This window comes from Suncus etruscus, chromosome 6, assembly GCF_024139225.1.
Source record: "Suncus etruscus isolate mSunEtr1 chromosome 6, mSunEtr1.pri.cur, whole genome shotgun sequence".
In the NCBI taxonomy this organism is placed as follows: domain Eukaryota; kingdom Metazoa; phylum Chordata; class Mammalia; order Eulipotyphla; family Soricidae; genus Suncus; species Suncus etruscus.
Window position 1 is genome coordinate 36,791,199 of NC_064853.1, and position 24,203 is coordinate 36,815,401.

Genomic DNA, 24,203 nt, shown 5'->3' on the forward strand with positions numbered 1-24,203 from the left:
CTAAAGTGTGAAAAAGTTTCACCGGGACCACGGAGAATGACTCGGGTTGGACGGACTGGTATGCCTTGAACCCAGAGTCGGTCTTATGCCAATAAACTTCTGGGGTGAGGCCTTTTTGTAATCAGGTCAAGGATTTTTTTCTATTTTCCCCATTTTTCTGGACCTATGCAAACAACGGCGATTGCCACTATCACAACTTTACTATATTTTTTTACTCTTATTTTTTAAGGAAAAAAAAATACAATTTACTGAACTTAAAAACAAATAACTGGGGCCCGGAGAGATAGCACAGCGGTGTTTGCCTTGCAAGCAGCTGATCCAGAACCAAAGGTGGTTGGTTCGAATCCCGGTGTCCCATATGGTCCCCTGTGCCTGCCAGGAGCTATTTCTGAGCAGACAGCCAGGAGTTACCCCTGAGCACCGCCGGGTGTGGCCCAAAAAACAAAAAAACAAAAAAAATAAAAAAATAAAAAAAATAAAAAAATAACTGTAGTAGAATGCCTGTCTCGAATACAGGCAGGGGATGGGAAGGGGGGAGGGGGTAATGTTACACTGGTGAAGGGGGGTGTTCTTGTTATGACTGTAACCCAACTATGATCATGTTACTTAAATAAAAAATATATTAAAAAAAAATAAAAGAAGGTGCTTTATCCCCTGTACTATTTCTTGAGTCTCTTGATTTTTTTTTTTTTTTTTTTTGGTGGAGGAGTCACACCTAATAGTGTTCAGGGATGACTCCTGGCTCTGCATTCAGGGATCACTCCTGGTGATATTAGGTATTAGGGGGCCATATAGAGTGCTGTAGATAAAGCTCTGTTGGCCACATGCAAAGTAAGCACCCTACCCACTGCACAATCTCTCCAGCCCTCCCTTAATTATGTTTGGCAAGCTTTTTTTTTTAATTTTTATTTTGACCAAAGTGGATTACAAATTTTTCACAGTAATTTTCTAGATACATAGTGACATTGAATCAGGGGCATTCCCACTACCAATGTTGTCCCCCCTCTACCCTTGTTCCCTGAATACATCCCATATCCCCCGCCCCCTTTACCCCTGGGTTGCTAGTATAAGTGGTTCCCTCTGTGTCTAGCATGCTGTAGATAGGGTGTCGATTCTGTTGTCGTTGGCTTTGGATTTGGTGTTTAAGTCTGATCTTTTTTTTTTTTTTTGGTTTTTGGGTCACACCGGCAGCACTCAGGGGTCATTCCTGGCTCTAAGCTCAGAAATCTCTCCTGGCAGGCTCAGGGGACCATATGAGATGTAGGGATTTGAACCACCGTTCTTCTGCATGCAAGGCAAACGTCTTACCTCCATGCTATCTCTCCATTTTTTTTTTATTTCTACTTAATGTTCATACGACTGTCTGGTCTTGGTATGTTTGGCAAACTTTTTATTGTTTTGTTTTGAAGGGGCCATACCAGCAGTGTTCAGGATTTTCTTCCACAGTGTTTAAGGGACCATATGGTATCAGAAATCAATACTAGGACTCCTGCATGCAAAGAGTACACTCCAATCCTTTGAGCTATCTCTGCACCCTAGTCGTGTTTGATGTTTAACTGTTTTGTTGGATTCCATAGGTGAGATGTGGAGTACATGGGTTCATAGGGCATGCTGACTGAATTTTCCATGTATGTGTCAGTTCCAGATAGGGACAGCTTCCATCATCTCAGCAAGTCACCTCATCCCTTCCCAGGCATCTGTTTGCTATGAACAAAGATGAGGTCAGTGGTTAGGGAATTTGTACAGCTGATATCAGTCTGAAAGTGTTCTTTTACATGCTTTTTGACTTAGAATCATGTTTGAGAAACTCATTCTTGCTGTGTGTACCTATGGCTTTTTTTCTTTTAACTCCCAGTAATATTTCACTATACTGTGATGTCACATTTATATATTCACATATTAATGAGTGTGAGTAAATTTGGGTATGAGACTTTGATAAAGAAAGCTTCTACAAACGTTCATGTGCATATCTTCTTGCAGACATGTGCAGGAAATGGTATTATTAGGTGAATAAATACCCAATACCAGGAACATTTTATCATTAAAAAAGCAAACACTGGGGCCCGGAGAGATAGCACAGCAGCGTTTGCCTTGCAAGCAGCCGATCCAGGACCAAAGGTGGTTGGTTCGAATCCCGGTGTCCCATATGGTCCCCCGTGCCTGCCAGGAGCTATTTCTGAGCAGACAGCCAGGAGTAACCCATGAGCATCGCCGGGTGTGGCTCAAAAACCAAAAAAAAAAAAAAAAAAAAAAAAAAGAAAGCAAACACTGATTTGTTCTGTAATTCCATAAGGCATCATAATGTGTTAAATGTCAGTATTAAAAATTGATAGTTCCTTCCTGGGAGCCAGGAAGCAGCATGGGGTTCGGCAGGCCTCGGCCATGCCAGAGGCCTTCTTAACCAGTTTTGGGGAGGGGGGTGCGGGACTTGGGTGATCCCAGCACTCCTCTACTGCCTTGCTCCAGATCTCCAGGGCTTTCCCGGGCCACATGCCTGGGCAAGCCAGCGAGGTGGGTCCCTTGGCAGAGCTTGAAGGTACCCTAGGCTTTCCCCCATTCCCCACTCAGCTCCTTAGGGAGGGTCTGGGTGGGGGCCCTGAACTTCTGGCCTCCCAGCTTCTTGAAGCAGTCACTGGTAATCTCTTACCAGTCTATATTTTCAAAACCGCATGGGGGCTAGCACCCCATGCACACAAGATACATTAAAAGTACTCACTATCATTGAATTATGTTTTTATGTATGCAGAATGTCCATTTTGTACTCTGCCCTTTCGCACACCCATACAAAAATAATTTTTCTCTTTAACTCTCTCACCCCCTATCATCATTACTCCACATTTACCCTTTTTAACTTAAGTACTGTAGAGTCCTTAGTCACAGACCAAAGTGGTGCCCTGGATTTAACACACACCCCCAACTATTCCAAGAGGTATAAAAAGGACACGTATGTCTTTTTAGCATTTATGTGTGTTTTCTTTGACGGCTATAACTCTTGCTGAATATTTCTTATACAGTGATGATTCCCCCTCCCCCCCCTTTTTTTAATCTTTTCTTCTCTTTGTGATCTGTTCATAGGGAATTTGGTGAAAGAGTCCCTCAGTTTAATGCTTATGTTTGAACCAAGTCATGGATATTGTTGGACATGTTCTTATGCCCCCATATACTCTGATATGCTACGTGGCTTTATTTCTTGTTTGCATAGGCACATTAAAACGGGAAAATACTATACATACAAATAAGTTCTTATCTAATAGAGATGGGAACACACAAATCTTGTAGTGCAATGGAACCTTACATCCTGAACATTGACATAAAGACCTGGCACAGGCCTCAGAAGAATGGGCATTCTCCATCCACCCATGATCTAGGGAAGACATCTACAAAACATCCAATGTTGTCTATAACATCACCTGGAGGCAATCCTCTACCAGGGAAGACCCTACCGCTGCTCTGACATCGACCTACTCAAAAGAGACTTCCCTTAACACTGAGAAGGCTTAACAACAACAATGACATGCTTACGGGACAGGGCTTTCTGTATTGCCCCTTAATTGTGAGGTGAAACTAGAGGATACTCCACACCAGCCTGACTTCAATGTAGGATATGCAGATCCCAGGATCTTTAATACAGAAACCTGATGCCAACAATAGAGACTGCGTGAAAAATAAAACTGTATTGGCACTAAAACAATGAATTGCATTGAATAAACTAGTTTGCCTGGAGCCTAGAATTGGTCTTATTCCAGGAAACTTCAGGGGTAGGGTCTCCTTGTATTTAGACCAAAGCTTTTCCTTTCCATGTCTCCCATATTTTGGTGGGCCTATGCAAACAATATTTGCCACTCTAGCACCGTTTTTACTGTGCTCTTTTGACTCTAACCCTTAAAAAAAATTTAAACTTTTGATGTTAACTTAAACTAATATGCATGTGCATGAAAATAAAAAAAATACTATGCCTTCAATGTTTAAGGAGTCACATAAATCTCATGGCTTTAGATTGCTTTGTGTACTGCTAAGAAATGTTATAATGTACTACTATCGGGGACTTGTGGACAAAGTAATTGTACATGGGTTCTGCCTTATTTTTTGTTTGTTTGTTTGTTTGTTTGTTTTTGGGCCACACCTGACGTTGCTCAGCGGTTACTCCTGGCTGTCTGCTCAGAAATAGCTCCTGGCAGGCACGGGGGACCATATGGGACACCAGGATTCGAACCAACCACCTTTGGTCCTGAATCGGCTGCTTGCAAGGCAAATGCCGCTGTGCTATCTCTCCGGGTCCTATTTTTCTTAATGTTCTTTGACTGTAAATTCAATATTTAGGCATCAGCAAGGAAATTTCTTTTGAGAAATTTGTTTATGGGCAAGTGTCCTTCCACTGTAACTTTATCTTTTCCTCTTTGCATCATTGTTCTCATAATTAAAAAAAATTAAAAATAAATAAATAAATAAAATAAAATGAAATAATAAAAAAACACCAAAAAATTTGATAGTTATTCTGTAAGATTAATTAGTGATTTAAAAAGAGGAAAGTGGGAGTAGATAAACAGAGTACAGGAGTTCAATTATTTGATCCAGGATAGAATTGGACTTTCAGTCGGAAATTTTTTTTTTCGGGCCACACCCGTTTGATGCTCAGGGGTTACTCCTGGCCAAGCACTCAGAAATTGCCCCTGGCGTGGGGGGACTATATGGGACGCCCAGGGATCGAACCGCGGTCCTTCCTTGGCTAGCGCTTGCAAGGCAGACACCTTACCTCTAGGGCCACCTCGCCGGCCACGGAAATTTATTTTTGGTAGAGCCAGAGATTGAACACAGGACTTCATACATGCAAGGCACATACTCTAGCACAGAGTTATATTCGAGCCCTATGGTGAATTTACTGTAGTAGATCTTTCTTTGTATTGTTTTATTTTAGGGTTATGCCTAGTGGTGCCCAGGGGCAACTCCCAGCGCTGTGTTCAGGCCTTAGTTGTAGCATATGGGATCTCAGAATTCTTCCACAGTTTCTTCTTTTCTGAGGAGTCCACCTTTCTTTGAACTTTCTCTTGAACTTCTGCAGTTGGGCAGTGCTTCAGTTTCTCTTTTCCAAAGAGCTCAGGATTTGAATGCCTCCACTGGATAGGCCTTTTAGTTCTTTCAGAGTTAGTAATCTCTTCTTAAATTTTGTTGTTTCCCAAAAATAACAAAAAAAAATTTTTTTGTTATTTAAGAGGATCCCCATCCTCCATTTACTGATCTGCCTACAACACCAGTCCATGCCACAACAAATGTGCAGTTAGCACTTCAGAATGCTTGACCTCACTCATCAGAACATCAGTGCACAATATAACAAGAAAGAACTTGTTAGACAGAAGATCAACAACTTAAAATTCCCAGTGTCCAGGAGTAGGAGCAGGTGCAGTCATGAGAGGTAAGAAGGAATATTAGTTATGGTTGATGCTCAACAGGCTTTGCATGCAGGAAGCGTGGGTTCAAGCCTTTGCAATTTGTGGTCCTCCAACACTGCCAGGAGTGACCCCTGAATACAATCTTTGAGTAGCCAGCCTTCCAGCATCACCGGGTGTGACTTAAAACATAAATTAAAAAAGATTGTTACTAAGCTTCCTATACCTGAAAGCCAGTGAGATAGGGATTTATTATCTTCCCAAACCAAGTTCAAGATCGGCATTTCAGACTACTGAAGCCTCTCTCCATGACCAGGGTTTTGGTCTTTCTGCTTGATAAGCCCTTCCTGCCTGACTGTTCTTAGCATGATTCTTCTTAGTTTCAATCCTGTATCATGAACTATAACCTTATAGTTCCAACATGGCTGCCTTATCTCCAGCCTCATGTTCATGTCCCAGGGAGTCTTAAAGAAAAAGAGATGGTGACTCTGTTAATAAATCAATGCTGATCCAGACAGATGATTAAAAGGTTGAGCATAGGCTGTGCCTACTGGAGCGTTGCACAGTCCTCTAAGTACTACCAGGAGTGATGTCTGAGCACAAAGGCAGGAGTAGGCCCTGAACACCTTTGGGTGTGACCCCAGAACAAAAAAACAAGCAAACAAAATAAAGTAATTTAGTGCTTTCTCAGAAGTATACAACTGGTTTCCACATACTTCACAGAATCCAGAGGTCACTACTTCTAGATGTAAAGCAGGCAGGCTGGGAAGTGTAGCTGTCCCAGCTTAGCATGGAGCCTTCTTGAGCAAAATCACATATTGGGGTTGCTTCTCAGCTGACTCAACTCTCCTCTCAAAATTTTTTCAGTAGATATTCATTCTATCTATCTTCAGTTTCCTTGATTCTAGCAGTTGACTTTTTATCACACCCAGTTCCTCCTTTTGCACCCTGTCTCCCCACCCCCAAAAGCTTCTCCAGCTCAGGGGCTGCCACACCCACTACCCAGAACTCTTTTGGAAGGTCAGGATTTGCTCTTAGGAAAGTCTCTTTACCCACATGAGAATTTACATGGCCTAGGAGTGACCCTGAGTCTGGGTGGGGAAGCAGAACACTTGTACCAGTCTGAAAGTTGAACCAGAGCAGAGCATCCCACCAGGCTTGAAGCCCTCTTGGCCCCTCTTACCTAAGTCCTGGCAATTCTTTCCACCCACAGCCCAGGAAGTATTCATGAATCTCTGCTCAGCAAGGCTCAGTTCTGAGTTTTCATCTGGACTCACTGTCTAAAGTCTGACTGTGGGTGCTGAGGATATGGTGGGTGCATCCCTACTGAGGCCATCAGACACTCCTCTCAGTGGCATCCTTACTCATGGCTCCTCTGTGAGAATCCTTTAACTGCATTACTTAAAATAGATCAATTTCTTTTTGCCTTTTTTGGGGAGGGGGGCACACCCGGTGATGCTCAGGGGTTACTCCTGGCTATACGCTCAGAAATTGCTCCTGGCTTGGGGGACCATATGGGACGCCGGGAATCGAACTGTGGTCTAGGCTAGCGTGGGCAAGGCTTACTGCTTGAGCCACCATTCCAGCCCCAATTTCTTTTTGCTTTTGAGGTTTCTGTTTGTTTGGGGTGGTAACCATGGACAGTGCTCAGGGCTACTCCTTGTTCATTGCTTGAGTATCAGTTCTGGAGGTGCTGGGAGGCATATGGTCCTGGGATTAAACCCTATTCTCCTGCATACAAAGCCTATGCTCTAGTCTAGTGCATTGAACAGTCTCTCTTGCCCCCAAATAGAACACTTTCTGCCCCTTACCCCTGCTTAATTGTTTTATACCATGTACTGTCAATTTTACAGTATATAATCTCTTTATCTTTCCCCTCCACCAGAATGTAAGCACTGGGGCTAGGAACTTGGTCCTGTTCCTTCTCTGTATCTCTTGCACAAGAATTCATGGCTCTGGGCTGGAGAGATAGCATGGAGGTAGGGCACCTGCCTTGCATGCAGAAGGTCGATGGTTCGAATCCCGGCATCCCATATGGTCCCCTGAGCCTGCCAGGAGCAATTTCTGAGTGTAGAGCCAGGAGTAACCCTGAGCGCTGCTGGGTGTGACCCAAAACAAAACAAAACAAACAAAACAAAACAAAGAATTCATGGCTCTGAGAAGGGAATTCTTGTTTATCAAAGGCTCTAGGCAGCCATAGGTAACCAACAGTGATTTTTTTTTTTTTTTTTTTTTTTTTTTGGTTTTTGGTTTTTGGGCCACACCTGGCGGTGCTCAGGGGTGACTCCTGGCTGTCTGCTCAGAAATAGCTCCTGGCAGGCACGGGGGGACCATATGGGACACTGAGATTCGAACCAACCACCTTTGGTCCTGGATCAGCTGCTTGCAAGGCAAACACCGCTGTGATATCTCTCTGGGCCCACCAGCAGTGATTTTCACCTTTGAAAATGGCATTGAAAGTTTTGTGTTTTAGAGAAAGTGGAGCTTGAAAAAGCAGCTCTTTGGCTTTTTTTTTTGGGGGGGGGAGTCACACCCGGCAGCACTCAGGGGTTACTCCTAGTTCTGTGCTCAGAAGTCACTCCTGGCAGGCTCTGGGGACCATATGGGAAGCCAGGGTTCGAACCAGGGTCTGTCCTGTGTTGGCAGCGTGCCAGGCAAATGCCTTACCATTGTGCTATCACTCTGGCCCCTCTTTGGCTATTTTATTTTATTTAGTTAGTTTTGGTTTGGGGGCTCCCCCCAGCGTTATTCAGAGCTTACTCTTGACCTTTGTTCACAGATCACTCCTGGTAGGGCTTAGGGGACAAAATGTGGTGCTGGGAATTGAGCTGGGACCCACCACATGCACAGAGTCTTTCCCCTGTATTATCTTTTCAGACTACAGCTCTTTAGATTCCAAAGCATGTCCTAGGACGTCAAAGCAGAGTTCTGATGTCCAATGAGCTATTATTGTGAGCTTAGGCCCATGAACCCCTACATACACTGTGGAGTGTTTGTGCTGACCCTATACAGGGCTGTATCAGTCTCCTCTACAGGAAGAGTCCAGGGTGACTGCTTGGGAAAATCACCTTTGACATTAGAGGAAGAGCATGTTTCTCTGGAGGGTCAGTCTTCTGAGGAGGAACAGCATATACAAACAAATAAAGCCTTGTCTGTTTGGACAAAATGGGGGCTTCCCCAGGGAAGCAGAGGGCTATTGAGGGACAAGAGATCACAGAGGCCACAGGCTGGGTAGAGAAGGACCTTGATTGTTCCGCTTTGTTTATCAGGAGAAGGAGGGCTGCGGATGACTCCACAGGCAGGAGCCTAGGGTTCAATACTCAGTGTTGCAATGTTTCCTGAGCAGTGCAGCAGCCACCCCCAAGCACAGAGCCCTCTCGAGCATGGTGTGAATCAAAAATAAAAACAAGGGGGCCAGAGAGATAGCACAGCGGTAGTGTGTTTGCTTTGCACACAGCAGATCAGGACAGACTGAGATTCGAATCCTGGCACCCCATATGGTCCCCCGTGCCTGCCAGAAGCAATTTCTTTCTTTCTTTTTTTTTTTTTTTTGGGCCAGACCCGGCGGTGCTCAGGGGTTACTCCTGGCTGTCTGCTCAGAAATAGCTCCTGGCAGGCACGGGGGACCATATGGGACACCGGGATTCGAACCAACCACCTTTGGTCCTGGATCGGCTGCTTGCAAGGCAAACGCCACTGTGCTATCTCTCCGGGCCCCAGAAGCAATTTCTGAGCACAGAGCTAGGAGTAACCCCTGAGCGCTGCTGGGTATAACCACCCAAATCAAATAATAATAATAATAATAATAATAATAATAATAATAATAATAATAATAATAATAATAAATAAAAACAAAAGGCAAGGACCAGAATGATAGCACTTACCTTGCCAGTCTAAGTTTGATCCTCGACATCACATATGGACCCCTGAGTACCACTAGGATTAATTAGGAGTGCAGAGCCAGGAGTAAGCTTTGGCACCAGTGGGGGTGGCAAAAACAAACAAACGATAAAAAAAACAAACCAAAAACTGGAAGAAAAAGGAAAGCCATGGTGGAATTCAACCTGAGAGAGGGACAAAAGGAAGTCTGGTGCAAGTGAGATTTCTGCAGGTTTCCTCTGTTGGAGCTAAGGAGCTGGTCTCCAAGCACAGCTCTAACTGCAGAGGCGACCTATTGGCACCAGAGGGCGCTACGACCCAAGACATTGACCTGCTTTCCCTAACCTGTTAGTGGTCACCTGGTCTCTCGCCTGTTCTCAGACACCCGCTATACTACCCATTTCGACTGGGTCAGCACCTCTGTCGCACCGGGTCATCAGCACATGGAACTTTGGGAAAATTTTGTGTCTGGACTTTTTATTTCTATGTAGTAATATCAGATGCTGAGTTGCTCTAGTAGGGTGAGGGAGGTGTGTCATGGGACAATAGAATGTAAAATCTAAATCAGAGGTTCTTGGAGTTGACCCTGCCTGGTCCAGCAGCGGAAGCAGAAGTAGTAGTGCTACCTGCAAAGCTGTGAGAAATGCATATTTCCACATTCTGATCAACAGAATACAAAACTCCCAGCCAGAACCTGGCATTCTCTGCTTCAGTGATGCACAGAATCTCTGATCTAAGTAAGCACTGCACAATATCGTGGGTTCCCTCAAAGAAAAGGGACTAGTGAATTCCAGAAGGCTCCAACTCAGACAAGCAAGAGCCATGGAAGAAGACTTTCTGGGGGAGATTTTCGTCACAGGAATCAGCCAGGCAGGCAGGGGAGCAAGGTGTTCTGAGCAGAAGGAACAATCGTGCCATGTCCTTTAAGCGGGAGATTTAGTCTGTTATTGAATTGCAGCCAAAGGGGTCTAGAATCCAGGGCAGAAGCTTTGTGCCCCAAAGTAAATTCTTGATTTCTCTCCAGGAGGGTCCCATGTTTGGAAAGATAGTCCTCTTAAAAGCTACTCAAAGTAATTAACATTTCATGAATTTCCTACTATTTATTAGTGTATATATATATATGTACATAATCAATTTCTGATTAGTACTAGATTCCAGACTTCCTATCCTGAATTAATAATGATGGTAACTGTCAGTTGCTGAGGGCTGACTCCAGGCCAGGATCAGGGCCAATCACGTGCTTTATGTGTGTTTGCTCATTCCATCAGCACCCTCTGCCTCTGAGTGGGAGGACTGTGATCAGCTCCATTTACTAAAGAGGAAGTGAATGCCCAAGGGAGGCCCATCACTTGGCCAAAGGCCTGGTCAATCTAATCTAAGCTGGGCAGTTCTCCTGCACAGCAGCTTGAATCCAAATCTTTCCTGTTTCTGGAGTGAGATAGAGCTTCAAGTCCCAAGGAAGATTCCTCTCCTGTCAGCACACTTGGCTTGAGCCGAGCAAATGTACAGATCCTGCTATGCATTTAGAAGCACTAAAATAGCTCCTGGTACCCATATCTGTTCTGAGAGTGCCTGGGAGTTATAGAACTTCAACTTAGAATCACTGTGTTCATCTGGCATACTATTCCCCACGTCCTCCTCCAATGTCCACCATATTGATTGGGATTAAGGCCCCATGCATTGAATCATACGCTCCAGACAGTACCCTTGGACTCTGGAGACAGCTCCAAGGATTCAGTGTAGGCTTGCAGGGGGAGATACAGGCTTTATCCTCAGCTCCACAATCTGCCAAATACCACCAGGAGTGAGCCCCAAACAACATGCCTGGAATGAAACAGCACCCAAGCACCAGGTTGGTTCAAAAACTGATGAAGAGGGGGGCCAGAGAGATAGCACAGAGATAGCACAGAGGTAAGGTGTTTGCCTTAGTCGCAGAAGGACGGTGGTTCGAATTCCGGCAACCCATATGGTCTCCCGAGCCTGCCAGGAGTGATTTCTGAGCAGAGAGCCAAGAGTAACCCCTGAGTGCTGCTGGGTGTGACCCAAAAACCAAAAAAAAAAAAAAAAAAAAAACCTGATGAAGAGAGAAGAAAGAAAAAAAAGGAAGAGAAAGAAAAAGAAAAAGAAAGGGAAAGAAAGTGGAAAAGAGAAAGAAAGAAAGAAAGAAAGAAGAAAGAAGAAAGAAAGAAAGAAAGAAAGAAAGAAAGAAAGAAAGAAAGAAAGAAAGAGAAAGAAAGAAAAAAGAAAGAAAGAGAGATAAAGAAAGAAAGAAAAGAAAGAAAGAAGAAAGAAAGAGAAAGAAAGAAAGAAAGAAAGAAAGAAAGAAAGAAAGAAAGAAAGAAAGAAAGAAAGAAAGAAAGAAAGAAAGAAAGAAAGAAAGAAAGAAAGAAAGAAAGAAAGAGGGAGAGTGAAAAAGGGAAAGAAAGAAAAAGAAAGTGGGAAAGAAAGAGAAAGGACGGAAAGAAAGACAACTTTGTAAGTCCAAGAGGGGCTTCCTTCCATGCACCCCATAATGTTCTGAAGCTGAGTGAAATTAGTTTGTTGCTCATCAGCTCCCTGCATTCTCACTCACTTTCCTGCCTCCTTTCCTCTGTCCTCCTCAAGCATCTACCAAGCACAGCTTTATACAGACAGGCAAGTTCTTCGTCTGACTCACCCCCCCCACTCCCATCATGCCATGTTGCTACTGCCTGGTTTTGAGAAGTTGTTTCCATTCCGAAGGAAATTCTGCAGCAGCTGGTGCAACTCCAACACCATGTTACCCACCTGCTGTGCAGGATAGAACAGAACAGAATCCTCCTTTCCCTCCTCACCCAACTCTGGCCACCTCTCCACTCTTTGTTCTTAAAATGGGCGAGCCCTACCTGAGATCTTCAGAGGATGTTGGCTGCCTCCTCCCTTTCTCAAAAAGGGGTGCTATGCTGGTCATTTGACCTGCCATCTCTGCCCTTCCTTCCTGCCACCCACCTGCCATTGATGATTCATTTTCTTCTCTTTTCCAACTTTTCCTGTTGTCTTTGAGGGCCCACACCCAGTAGTGCAGAGCAAGCCTGCTCTTGCTCTCAAAGCCAAAACTCCAACCTCCAGAACGCTCTCCCCAGCTCTTTTCTCACTTTCTCATGATAGTTTTATGGCCCAGGTTTACCATCAGCCTGCTGGGCATGTTCCCTTGATTCATGCTTTTGTTAGTAGGTAGCTTCAGTTCAGTCACTGTCAGCCTGAACTGTCAGGGACTGGTCCTGCTTCATGTGGCTCTTAGGACCTGGTGTCAGCTCTAGAGAACTGACATGGTGGAACCTATTATTCTCACAGTGAGAGACTGAGGCTCAGGGCTGGTGGTTTTCTCATGCCCAGCTAATCCCAGATTGACGTCTCGCCTGCTTTTAGGAAAGAGGGCGTCAGCTCTTGCCAACTCTAGCTTCCACTTGAAAGGGGTCAGGAAGGAAACAATGATTCTGCTAACCCTATTTGGGCAAGTTTTTATTCATTTTTTGGGGGGCATGCCCAGCTGTGCCCAGAGGCCACTCCAGAAGTGCTGGGTATTCAACTTGGGGACAGCCGGGTACAAGGCAAGCGTCTTATCCCCTATACAATCGTTTCAGCCTGTAGGTAGCTTTTTTTTTTTTTTTTTTTTTTGAGAGTACACTAGGCAGTGCTGGTGTCCATGGTGAGTAGGTTAAGGGCAAACGACCATGCAGTGCTAGAAATTGAACCTAGACCCCCTGCATTGAAAGCATATACTCCAGACAAAACTAGCTCTCTGGTCCCTGCAAACTCCATGTTTTAGCAGTCTGGGAGTTTGTCATCAGAAGTGAATGTGTAGGAACCAACTCATGAACACTGAGCTTATATAAATAAAACTGCTAGTTAATATTATTATAATAAAAATATTTTTTGAGGGTGGGGGTTTGGGTCACACCCGGCAGCGCTCAGGGGTCTCTACACTCAGAAATCGCTCCTGGCAGGCTCAGGGGACCATATGGGATGCCAGGATTTGAACCACCGACCTTCTGCATGCAAGGCAAATGCCTTACCTCCATGCTATCTCTCTGGCCCCAATAAAAAAACCTTTAATTTTTATTCATTCCTCTTTTATGGGCCCAGAGAGATAGCACAGCGGTGTTTGCCTTGCAAGCAGCCGAATCAGGACCAAAGGTGGTTGGTTAGAGTCCCGGTGTCCCATATGGCCCCCGTGCCTGCCAGGATCTATTTCTGAGCACACAGCCAGGAGTAACCCCTGAGCACCGCTGGGTGTGGCCCAAAAACCAAAAAAAAAAAAAAATTCCTCTTTTATGCTGCTGTAGTTATTTGGAAAGTAGGTACTTAGGAGACCATACTCTATGCCAGAGATGCAAATAGTATCATTAGCTACATGCAAGATGTATGTCTTTTTTTTTTTTTTGTTTTGTTTTTTTGGGTTTTTGGGTTTTTGGGTTTTTGGGCCACACCTGGCGGTGCTCAGGGGTTTCTCCTGGCTGTCTGCTCAGAAATAGCTCCTGGCAGGCATGGGGGACCATATGGGACACCGGGATTTGAACCAACCACCTTAGGTCCTGGATCGACTGCTTGCAAGGCAAATGCCGCTGTGCTATCTCTCCGGGCCCAAGATCTATGTCTTACACCCTGTGCTATCACCCCAGGCTTTTGCTATTGTGATTGTTGAGTAGTCCACAAGGGGTGCACACAAACAAACATTGGTGATGGGTGTTAGAACGATGTATAAGTAAACTCAACTATCTACAACTTGTTAATTCTGTAAAATAAACAAACATCTCATGTACATCTATCTTGTCAGTTTTTGGTTCTGGAGGGTGTAGTGGTAATTTAATTTTAAAAAAACAGCAAAAATTGTCTTTGATATCACTACATCTATAGCAGACATTTTTTGGGAGGGGCCACACTCGGTGGTGTTCAAGGGTTACTTCTGGCTCTGTTCAGAAATCACTCCTGGCAGGCTCAGAGGACCATATGAGATCCTGGGGATAGAACCTGGGTTGGCTGCATGCAAGATAAACACCATACCCACTATGCTATATTGCTCTGGTTCCTGTAGCCTTTTGAAAAACAACTTTTGAGGGGCTGGAGAGATAGCATGGAGGCAAGGTGTTTGCCTTACATGCAGAAGGTCAGTGGTTCGAATCCCAGCATCCCATAAGGTCCCCCGAGCCTGCCAGAAGTGAATTCTGAGCAAAGAGCCAGGAGTAACCCCTGAGCGCTGCCAGGTGTGACCCAAAAACAAAAACAAACAAACAAAAAAAAGTTTGAAAAAAGGGTTAAGAGTTAAGGAAATTAACATGTGTTAATTCATTCAAAATTGACCCTAAATTTATTCTATATGGTCCCTGAACACCAGCAGGAGTAATTCCTGAGTGCAGAGCTAGAGCATTGTTGGGTGAGTGATCAAAAAAACAAAACTCTAGGTCCAATTCTAGTGTTAGAGCACTAACCATCCCTGGGTTCTGTCCATGGCTCTAAAATGTGTGTGTGTGTGTGTGTGTGTGTGTGTGTGTAAGAGAGAGAGAGAGAGAGAGACAGAGACAGAGACAGAGAGAGAAGAGACAGAGAGTGAGACAGAGAGAGAGAGAGAACACATTAGGCCAGGGGTCTCAAACTCAATTTACCTGGGGGCCACAGGAGGCAAAGTCAGGGTGAGGCAGGGCCGCATAAGGGATTTCACTTACCGAATATTCGCAATAAAAAATCGCATTAGTAAGAAAAAAAATCGCAAAAAATCTCATTAAACATTCGCATACCCCGAACGGAATTGCTCGGGGTATGCGAATGTTTAATGCGATTTTTTTTACTAATGCGATTTTATTGCGATTATTTGGTAAGCGAATAATCGCAAATACTGCGATATTTGAAGGCCAGCCGTGGGCCACAAAATGTTGTGCGGAGGGCTGCGAGTTTGAGACCCCTGCATTAAGGCAAGAATGGACTTGAAAGGTATGGGGTAAGGCATTTGCCTTGATTCTTCTTCAGTCAGCCCTGGTTTTATGCTTGACACCTCTTATGGTTCCTCAAACATTAGAATGATCTTTGAGTGCAGAGTCAAGTATAATTCCTGAGCAAACACTGCTGGGTGTAGCAAAAACAAAACAAAACAAAACAACTATGGAAATGAATGAAACACTAAGTGTGGGCATCTTTCTTTCTTTTGGTGGGGGGGTGTCATACCCAGCAGCACTCAGGAGTTACTCCTGGCTCTCAGCTCAGAAATCGCTCCTGGCAGGCACAGGGGACCCTATGGGATGCCAGGATTCCAACCACCGTCCTTCTGCATGAAAGCCAAACACCTTACCTCCATGCTATCTCTCCTGTCCAAGTGTGGGCATCTTTCCATGTTGGCATATATAGCTAGATATCATTCTCATTCCTTAGCATAATGGAATATGGACAGACTATAAAATCCAGTCTTTTATTATTGCAAACAATGCTGCAAAGTAGGGCTGGAGAGATGGTGCGATGGGTAGGGCTCTTGTGAATGCAGCCAATCCAGGTTTCATACCTAGCATTTTGAGCTCAGGCAGAAGTAAGTCCTGAACATAGATCCTAGAGTAAGCCCTGAACACCACTGGAAGAATACTGCAGAGAACTTCCTGTATAGTATTTATCTTTGTTCACTCTTTTTTTTGGGGAGGGGGAGGGTCACACCCGATGGCGCTCAGGGGTTACTCCTGGTTCTGTGCTCAAAAGTCTCTCCTGGCAGGCATGGGGGACCATATGGGTTGCTGCGATTTGAATCACCATCTGTTCAAATCAGCTGCGTGCAAGGCAAACTCCCTACTGCGGTTCTATCTCTCCAGCCCAACCTTTGTTCACTCTTAACAGTGTTTCTTTTTCCCCCTTTTTTAAATTTATTTATTTATTTATTTATTTATTTATTTATTTATTTATTTATTTAATTGGGGGGGATTGAGTCACATCCAGCAGTGCTCAGGGGTTCCTCCTGGCTCTACACTCAGAAATCGTTTCTGGCAGGCTCAGGGGACCATATAGGATGCCGGGATTCGAACCCACATCCTTCTGCATGCAAGGCAAGTGCCCTACCTCCATGCTATCTCTCCGGCCCCTCTTTTTTTTTTTTTTTTTTGTTTTTGGGCCACACCCGGTGACGCTCAGGGGTTACTCCTGGCTATGCGCTCAGAAGTCGCTCCTGGCTTGGGGGACCATATGGGACGCCGGGGGATCAAACCGTGGTCCATCCAAGGCTAGCGCAGGCAAGGCAGGCACCTTACCTCTAGCGCCACCGCCCGGCCACTTTCTCTCCGGCCCCTCTTAACAGTGTTTCTATAAAACATAGTCTCAAAGGCAGAATTTACTTTGTCAGAAGACCCATAGCTGTAGTCCTGAAAAGAAAATCTATGAATTTCTCTCAAAAACTAATGAAGCACTCAGGGATTCTCCTCAAATGGTAAAGTACATGCCTTGCATCTCTGAGAATGTGTTCAGACTTCAGCTTTGCTTTCCAGCACTCCATACCCCTACCCCAGCACCTCTGGGCGTGACTGCCCCCAAATAATGAAGTGCCAATTTGTGCTCGCTTGGCTGGCTTCTGTTTTTCACAGCTATAAAGTTGTACATGATTGAGTTTCAGTCATGCAATGTTCCAACACCCATTCCTTCACCAGTGCATGTTTCCCACAGCCAATGTTCCAGGTTTCCCTCCCTCCCACCTAACTCTCTCTGTCTCTCTGTCTCTCTTTCTCTCTCTCTCTCTCTTCATTTTTTCCTTTATTGCCTGACTGTTTTTACTTGGATCTACTTTTTTTGTTTTTGGTTTTTGGGCCACACCCGGCGATGCTCAGGGGTTACTTCTGGCTGTCTGCTCAGAAATAGCTCCTTGCAGGCATGGGGGACCATATGGGACACCGGGATTCGAACCAACCACCTTTGGTCCTGGATCGGCTACTTGCAAGGCAAACGCCGCTGTGCTATCTCTCCAGGCCCGGATCTACTTTTCAACAGAATTAAATATCTCTTCATGTACTAATGAACTATTTCAATGTCATTTTCTGGGAATTTTATTTTCCCACGTTATTTTTTCTTACAATTTTCTTCCTTTTATTCTTTTGTGCTATTTCTGTCATTTGGTTTGGGATGCCACACCCAACTGTGAGCAGGGACTACTGATTCAGCGCTAGGAAAACAGCCTGCAAGGTACTTGGGAGACCATGAGTTACCGAGGATCAATAGAACATGAGCCTCCTACGTGCAAAGCATGTGCTCAATTATCTTTCTGGCCCTTGTACTTTTAAAAAGTTGATTTGTAAGAGTTCTTTGCTATCTGTTCCTTATCCGTCATCTGTCATTTGGAAGAGAAATCAATATTTGCTTTAGTTTTGGATTTGTCATTTGTTTTGTGTGGGGTTTTGTTTCTCCTACAGAAGCCTAAAAATATTTATGTAGTCAGACCTGTCCATCATTTTCTTGATAAATTCTGAGATTTTTGTCATGTTTCAGAAAAATTTTCTCCACTGCGTGATTATGAAAACAAATGTGTTCAATATTCTCCTCCAGTTCCTTCCATCTTTCCTGTTTCCTTCCCTCCTTCCTTCTTCCCTCCCCACTTTCCTTCCCTTTCTTTCCCTCCTTTCTTTCCTCCTTCCTTCTTTTCTTCCTTTCCTGCTTTCCCTTCTTCCCTCCTTTCCCCTTCCCTCTTTTTTCCCTTTCTTTCCCTCCTTCTTTCCTTCACTCCCTCTATCCCTCCCTTCCTTCCCTTCTTCCTTCTCCCATCTGTCCTTTCTTTTCTTTCTTCTTTCTTCCTCCCTCCTTCCCTCTCTCTTTCCATCTTTCTTTCTTTCTTTCTTTCTTTCTTTCTTTCTTTCTTTCTTTCTTTCTTTCTTTCTTTCTTTCTTTCTTTCTTTCTTTCTTTCTTTCTTTCTTTCTTTCTTTCTTTCTTTCTTTCTTTCTTTCTTTCTTTCTTTCTTTCTTTCTTTTTGTGGTTTTTGGGTCACACCCGGCAGTGCTCGGGGTAATTCCTGGCTCCAGGCTCAGAAATTGCTCCAGTGAGGCACGGGGGACCATATGGGATGCTGGGATTCGAACAGATGACCTCCTGCATGAAAGGCAAACGCCTTACCTCCATGCTATCTCTCCAGCCCTTTCTTTCTTTCTTTCTTTCTTTCTTTCTTTCTTTCTTTCTTTCTTTCTTTCTTTCTTTCTTTCTTTCTTTCTTTCTTTCTTTCTTTCTTTCTTTCTTTCTTTCTTTCTTTCTTTCTTTCTCTCTTTCTTTCTCTCTCTTTCTTTCTTTTCCTTCCTTCCTTCCTTCCTTCCTTCCTTCCTTCCTTCCTTCCTTCCTTCCTTCCTTCCTTCCTTCCTTCCTTCCTTCCTTCCTTCCTTCCTTCCTTCCTTCCTTCCTTCCTTCCTTTCTTTCTTTCTTTCTTTCTTTCTCCCTCTCTCTGCCTGCCTGCCTGGCTGTCTGTCTGGCTGGCTGTCTGTCTCTCTCTCTCTTTCTGCCACACCAGCTATGATCCTGGAATCTGCACTCTGGAAGCCATATGTACTGTTGGGAATTGAAACTGGGTTAGCTGTGTATATTGTTCTATCACTCCGGACCCTACTCCAGTATTTTTGTGGCTTTGGTTTTTTTTTTTTTTTTTCAGGCCACACCCATTTGATGCTCAGGGGTTACTTCTGGCTAAGCGCTCAGAAATTGCCCCTGGCTTGGGGGGACCATATGGGACGCCGGGGGATCGAACCGCGGTCCTTCCTTGGCTAGCGCTGGCAAGGCAGACACCTTACCTCTAGCGCCACCTCGCCGGCCCTTGTTTCTTATTTATACATGCTTTTCTTAACTGGATTTTAACTTTGTGCATGCAATGAGTGTGATGAGCTAGGTTGTTTGAGATGTTCACCAGTTTGTCTGAAACATGAGTTTTTCTTTCCCTGTGTGAAACACAGTCCATATCATACAGAAAATGTTCTTATATGTTTAGGTCTATCTGAGGTTTCTATTCTACTCCATTGTTCTCTGAATCACCTTGAATCAGAAGAACACTTCATTCATGCACTCTTCTTTCCAACCTTTCACTCTGTGAACAGTAACTAAACCTCTACCTAGACATATATTTTCACCATCCCTCCTGGAATTCTGCTCCATGTGGCACCAGATACCAGGACCCTCACCAATAGCAGTAGCCTTACCAACCTGTCTCTCAGGATGATTTTAAGGCTTCACCCTCAAGGTCCTTTCCTCTGATTCCAGAGTCCCAGGAGTAGGTCTTGGAAGCTATGCTATGCCCCTGAGCCATGGCTCAGCCAGAGCAAGAGAAGTTGGTTTTTAAATAAATCTGGCTTCTTTTTGGCATCATTAGGGAGACCCTGATCCAGTTCATTCTGTTCTCATCTGATTTTAAAAAGGAAAAGAACCAGAGCAAATGGGGTCAGTGGGAACTACTGTGTGCCTTGGGCTTTGGGATATAGATTTTTTTTATGAGAGAGGAAGAAAATAGAAAACACAGAGAAGACCTAGAAATTATCTTTAAATCCTGCCAAGTCAAGAAAGCAGCATGGTGATCAGTCTCGTTGTGTGACCCTGAGTCTGTCATTGACCTACTCCGGGCTTTATCAACCCTCAAAATTAACAGAAAGGGGCTCTATCATAATCTTCCTCATATTTCATTTTATCTGATTCTCAGAACACTTGAGTATGTTGTATCATTGTGCTCATTTGATGCACAGTACCCCAACCTTTGAATGTGCCTCAAGCTATTCATTTTGAGGGAGTACCATTGGGATTCAGTCTGGCTGTGTTTCAGAATCTCCCCCCCACCCTTTCTATGCCACCACAGATATTGAATCCCTGTGTAAGAAACTCTCCAACTTCCCTGAAACCTATCTTTAGGCTGCTATATCTCTAGGCACTTTTTATCAAGAGCTGGGAGAAGGCATTTGCCTCTCCAGAAATCAGACTTCATATGATGTCAACCATCCAGACACTGTGATCGGCCTAGGGGCAGACTGGCCCAGAATCAGAGCCACTTTTGTATGGGATGTTGGTGGATGACAGAAGTAACACTTAGTGGTGAAGAAAGGAATCCAGTGGAGCTGGAAAAACATGATAACACATACAGAGATGAGCTCTCTATAGATCAAGGGCAAGAAACACAGAGAACCAGTAAGTGTGAACTGATGGTCAGCTTTGTCCTTCGCAATCAGAAGAAAGTACGAGATGTCTCAGTAAATATCTCATGTTTTTTTCAGTATGCAGCAGTAAAATGCTTGAGACTGCTAACCTCTTGGGAAAAAATATGGAGCCCCCACCCCTGAAATCTTGGCACATTCCCATTTACATTCCAGAATGTAAATCCTAAGTAAGTTTCTTTTGGAAAGAACTGGCCTTATCTTCTGAAGTTGAACATTCCCATAGCCTATGACTCAGCATTCCCCTCATAGCAGGCCTATTGGTGTGTTTGAACCTGAAACCAGGGCCAGAGAGAGACCTCAATGGACTGAGTACATGCTCTGCAGGCAGGAGACCTAGGTTCAATCTGAGGAGCACTGCTAGGATCAATGCCTGAGCACAGAACTGAGAGAAACCTTGAGTACCTCTCAGTGTGCTTCTCCATTCCCTCCCAAAAAAAAACAATAAAATTCTCTGAAACCATCAGGGACCAATTTCATTATATGTTCATAATTATTTCTTCTTCTTCACCTTGCCATATTTCCCTGTGGGCAAATACCCTTTTGCTATAAAGTAACAGCTGAGCCCTAACCTCCCAGAATGAGAACTAGATTAAAATATTAGGTCCTAGAAATGACTAGAATCATGTACTTGCCTTTTCCTGTTGGAAAGAATTAAAATGGGTCCCTCTAAGCACATTCTCTGTTACCTGCATCATAATCTGCTATGTATACTCCTCTCTCTCTTTCTCTCTCACTCTCTCCCCATCCTCTCTCTTCTTATGCTTTTCTAAGTAAAGCTATTTTACTACACACACATGCACACCTTCTAAATGCCCAGTAATGAAAGAGTGATTAAAAAAAAAAAAAAAAAACCGGGCCGGAGAGACAGCATGGAGGTAAGGCATTTACCTTTCATGCAGAAGGTCATTGGTTCGAATCCCGGCGTTCCATATGGTCCCCTGTGCATGCCAGGAGCAATTTCTGAGCATGGAGCCAGGAAAAAACACCTGAGCACTGCCGGTGTGGCCCAAAAACCAAAAAAAAAAAAAAAAAAAAACCAAGGGCCCGGAGAGATAGCACAGTGGCGTTTGCCTTGCAAGCAGCCAATCCAGGACTAAAGGTGGTTGGTTCAAATCCTGGTGTCCCATATGGTCCCCCGTGCCTGCCAGGAGCTATTTCTGAGCAGACATCCAGGAGTAACCCCTGAGCAATGCCGGGTGTGGCCCAAAAACTAAAAAAAAAAAAAAAAAAAAAAAAAAACAAACCCAAAACCCTCTTATATTCACACATGATACATGATCGATAGAAGGAATGAGCCACCTCGTCAGAAGTCACACACAAGTTCAGGCCATCTATCTAACACTATTGGTAAAGTATCTTAAAACTTATGTGACATACATCTGTAAAGTTATAAATTACTACCATTAAAGTTACTCTTTTTTTTTTTTTTTTGGTTTTTGGGCCACACCCTGTGACGCTCAGGGGTTACTCCTGGCTATGCGCTCAGAAGTTGCTCCTGGCTTCTTGGGGGACCATATGGGACGCCGGGGGATCGAACCGCGGTCCGTCCTAGGCTAGCTGGGACGCCGGGGGATCGAACCGCGGTCCGTCCTAGGCTAGCAGGCAAGGCAGGCACCTTACCTCCAGCGCCACCGACCGGCCCCAAAGTTACTCTCTTAAGGAACACATAGTTGCAATGAATTATAGTAAGAGGACAACAAGGAATAACAAATGCAAGATCTCCACATTAGGGAGATAGGGCCTTCAAGTATGGCCTTTTCACATAATAGAGTTTTGTATCTTTGTCTAGGGCCCAGTGGGGATATGGTCTATGCAAATGTTTTAATATATTTTAAAATAGTAAGCAAAAATAAATGTTTAGGTCAAAGAAAATATTTTAATATGTGATACTAATCATTTCATTCTTCTATTTCTAGTATTTATTATATATTATTTCTATTATTCAGTATTCATTGAAAGAGAGAGAAAATGTGTATGTGTGTAGATGGAGGCTAGGAAAAGCCCACAAAGAGAGAAGCATTCAAGACTCATATCACATTTGGAGAGGCAGAAGATGAGAGGGAGAATTCATGATAACCTAGAAACAACATTCAGGGGAGCATCTTTGGCTTATATTCTTGATATAAATAATTGGTAAAAAAAATTTATTCAATACATCACTATAATTTGATAATCATTTAAGTATTTAGAACCACTGAACAATTATTTTGGAACGGTACACCTGGTAGTGCTCAGGGATCACTCTTAGGGTCAGTTAAGGGACATGATGCAGTAGGGGGAACAAAAGGGTGTTGGTTGCATGCAAGACAAGTGCTTGAACCCCTATAATATTCTTCCTGGAAAACTTGAAATTTTTTGGGTTTTATTTTGTTTCATTTTGGGGCCTCACCCAACAGTGCTAAGTGGTTACTCCTTGTTCTGCACTAAAGAATTATTCCTGGGGCCCGGAGAGATAGCACAGCGGCGTTTGCCTTGCAAGCAGCCGATCCAGGACCAAAGGTGGTTGGTTTGAATCCCGGTGTCCCATATGGTCCCCCATGCCTGCCAGGAGCTATTTCTGAGCAGACAGCCAGGAGTAACCCCTGAGCACCACCGGGTGTGGCCCAAAAACCAAAAAAAAAAAAAAAATTATTCCTGATTGTGATCCGAGGAGCCATATAGATGCTGAAGATTAAACCTGGAGTGTCTGCATGCAAGATATTGTATTATCTCTCTAGCTCAAGAGCCAGTGACATTTTATTTAAATAATTAAATAGTACTTTCTTGTCTGTCCTTGAATGAAATAGCTTACAAACAGTTTAAGTGGTCTTTGGATTCATTGAACTTTGTTGTATAAGTCTTTCAAACCACTAATGAAAGTCTTGCTTACATAATGTTTTGTTAAAGTAGTCATTCCACAAAGGATGATCTGGACATCAGGAAGAGAACAGCTCTCAGACTATAGAAAACAAGTTTATAGATTCTTGAAGAAAGGAACTTTAAAAAAAAAAAAAGATTACAGGATTGAGAGTGATAGTCTAGTGCAGGAGTCTTCAAACTTTTTTTTTTTTGGTTTTTGGGCCACACCTGGTAACGCTCAGGGGTTACTCCTGGCTATGTGCTCAGAAGTTGCTCCTGGCTTGGGGGACCATATTGGACACCGGGGGATCGAACCGCGGTCCATCCAAGGCTAGCGCAGGCAAGGCAGGCACCTTACCTCTAGCGCCACCGCCCGGCCCCGTCTTCAAACTTTTTTAAAGTGGGGGCCGGATTACGGTCCCTTAGAGAGCTGGAGGGCCGGACTATATGAGCTACTAATTCCTACTCACACTGCACATATCTTATATAAATAAAATGAAAACCATTTATAAATAAACAGATCACGCACCAGTATTTCAATGGGAACTGTGGGCCTGCTTTTGGCTAATGAGATGGTCAATGTCCGGTTCCCTATTTGTCACTGCCAGCCATAACAAGTGATGCAAGTGGGCATCAGTTAATCTTGATCTGGTTGGAGATTTCAGATGTTTCATTCTTGAAAAAGTCTGTTCACAGGCATAAGTGCTACCAGAGATGGTTACCATTTTGAGTGCATGGTTCCTGATATTTGGATATGTCTCAGAGGGGAGAGATGCATAGAAATTCAAAAGGTTACTTGACTTAAATGCGTCTTTCAGAGATTCACAATTCTGCAGTTCAGCCAGTTCCATTTGGTACATTGAAAGGACATTTTCAATCTCAACAGAAAATGGGTTACGAAAAAGCTGTATGTCCTGTTCATGGAGATGAAGCTCTTTGAATCTAAATTGAAAC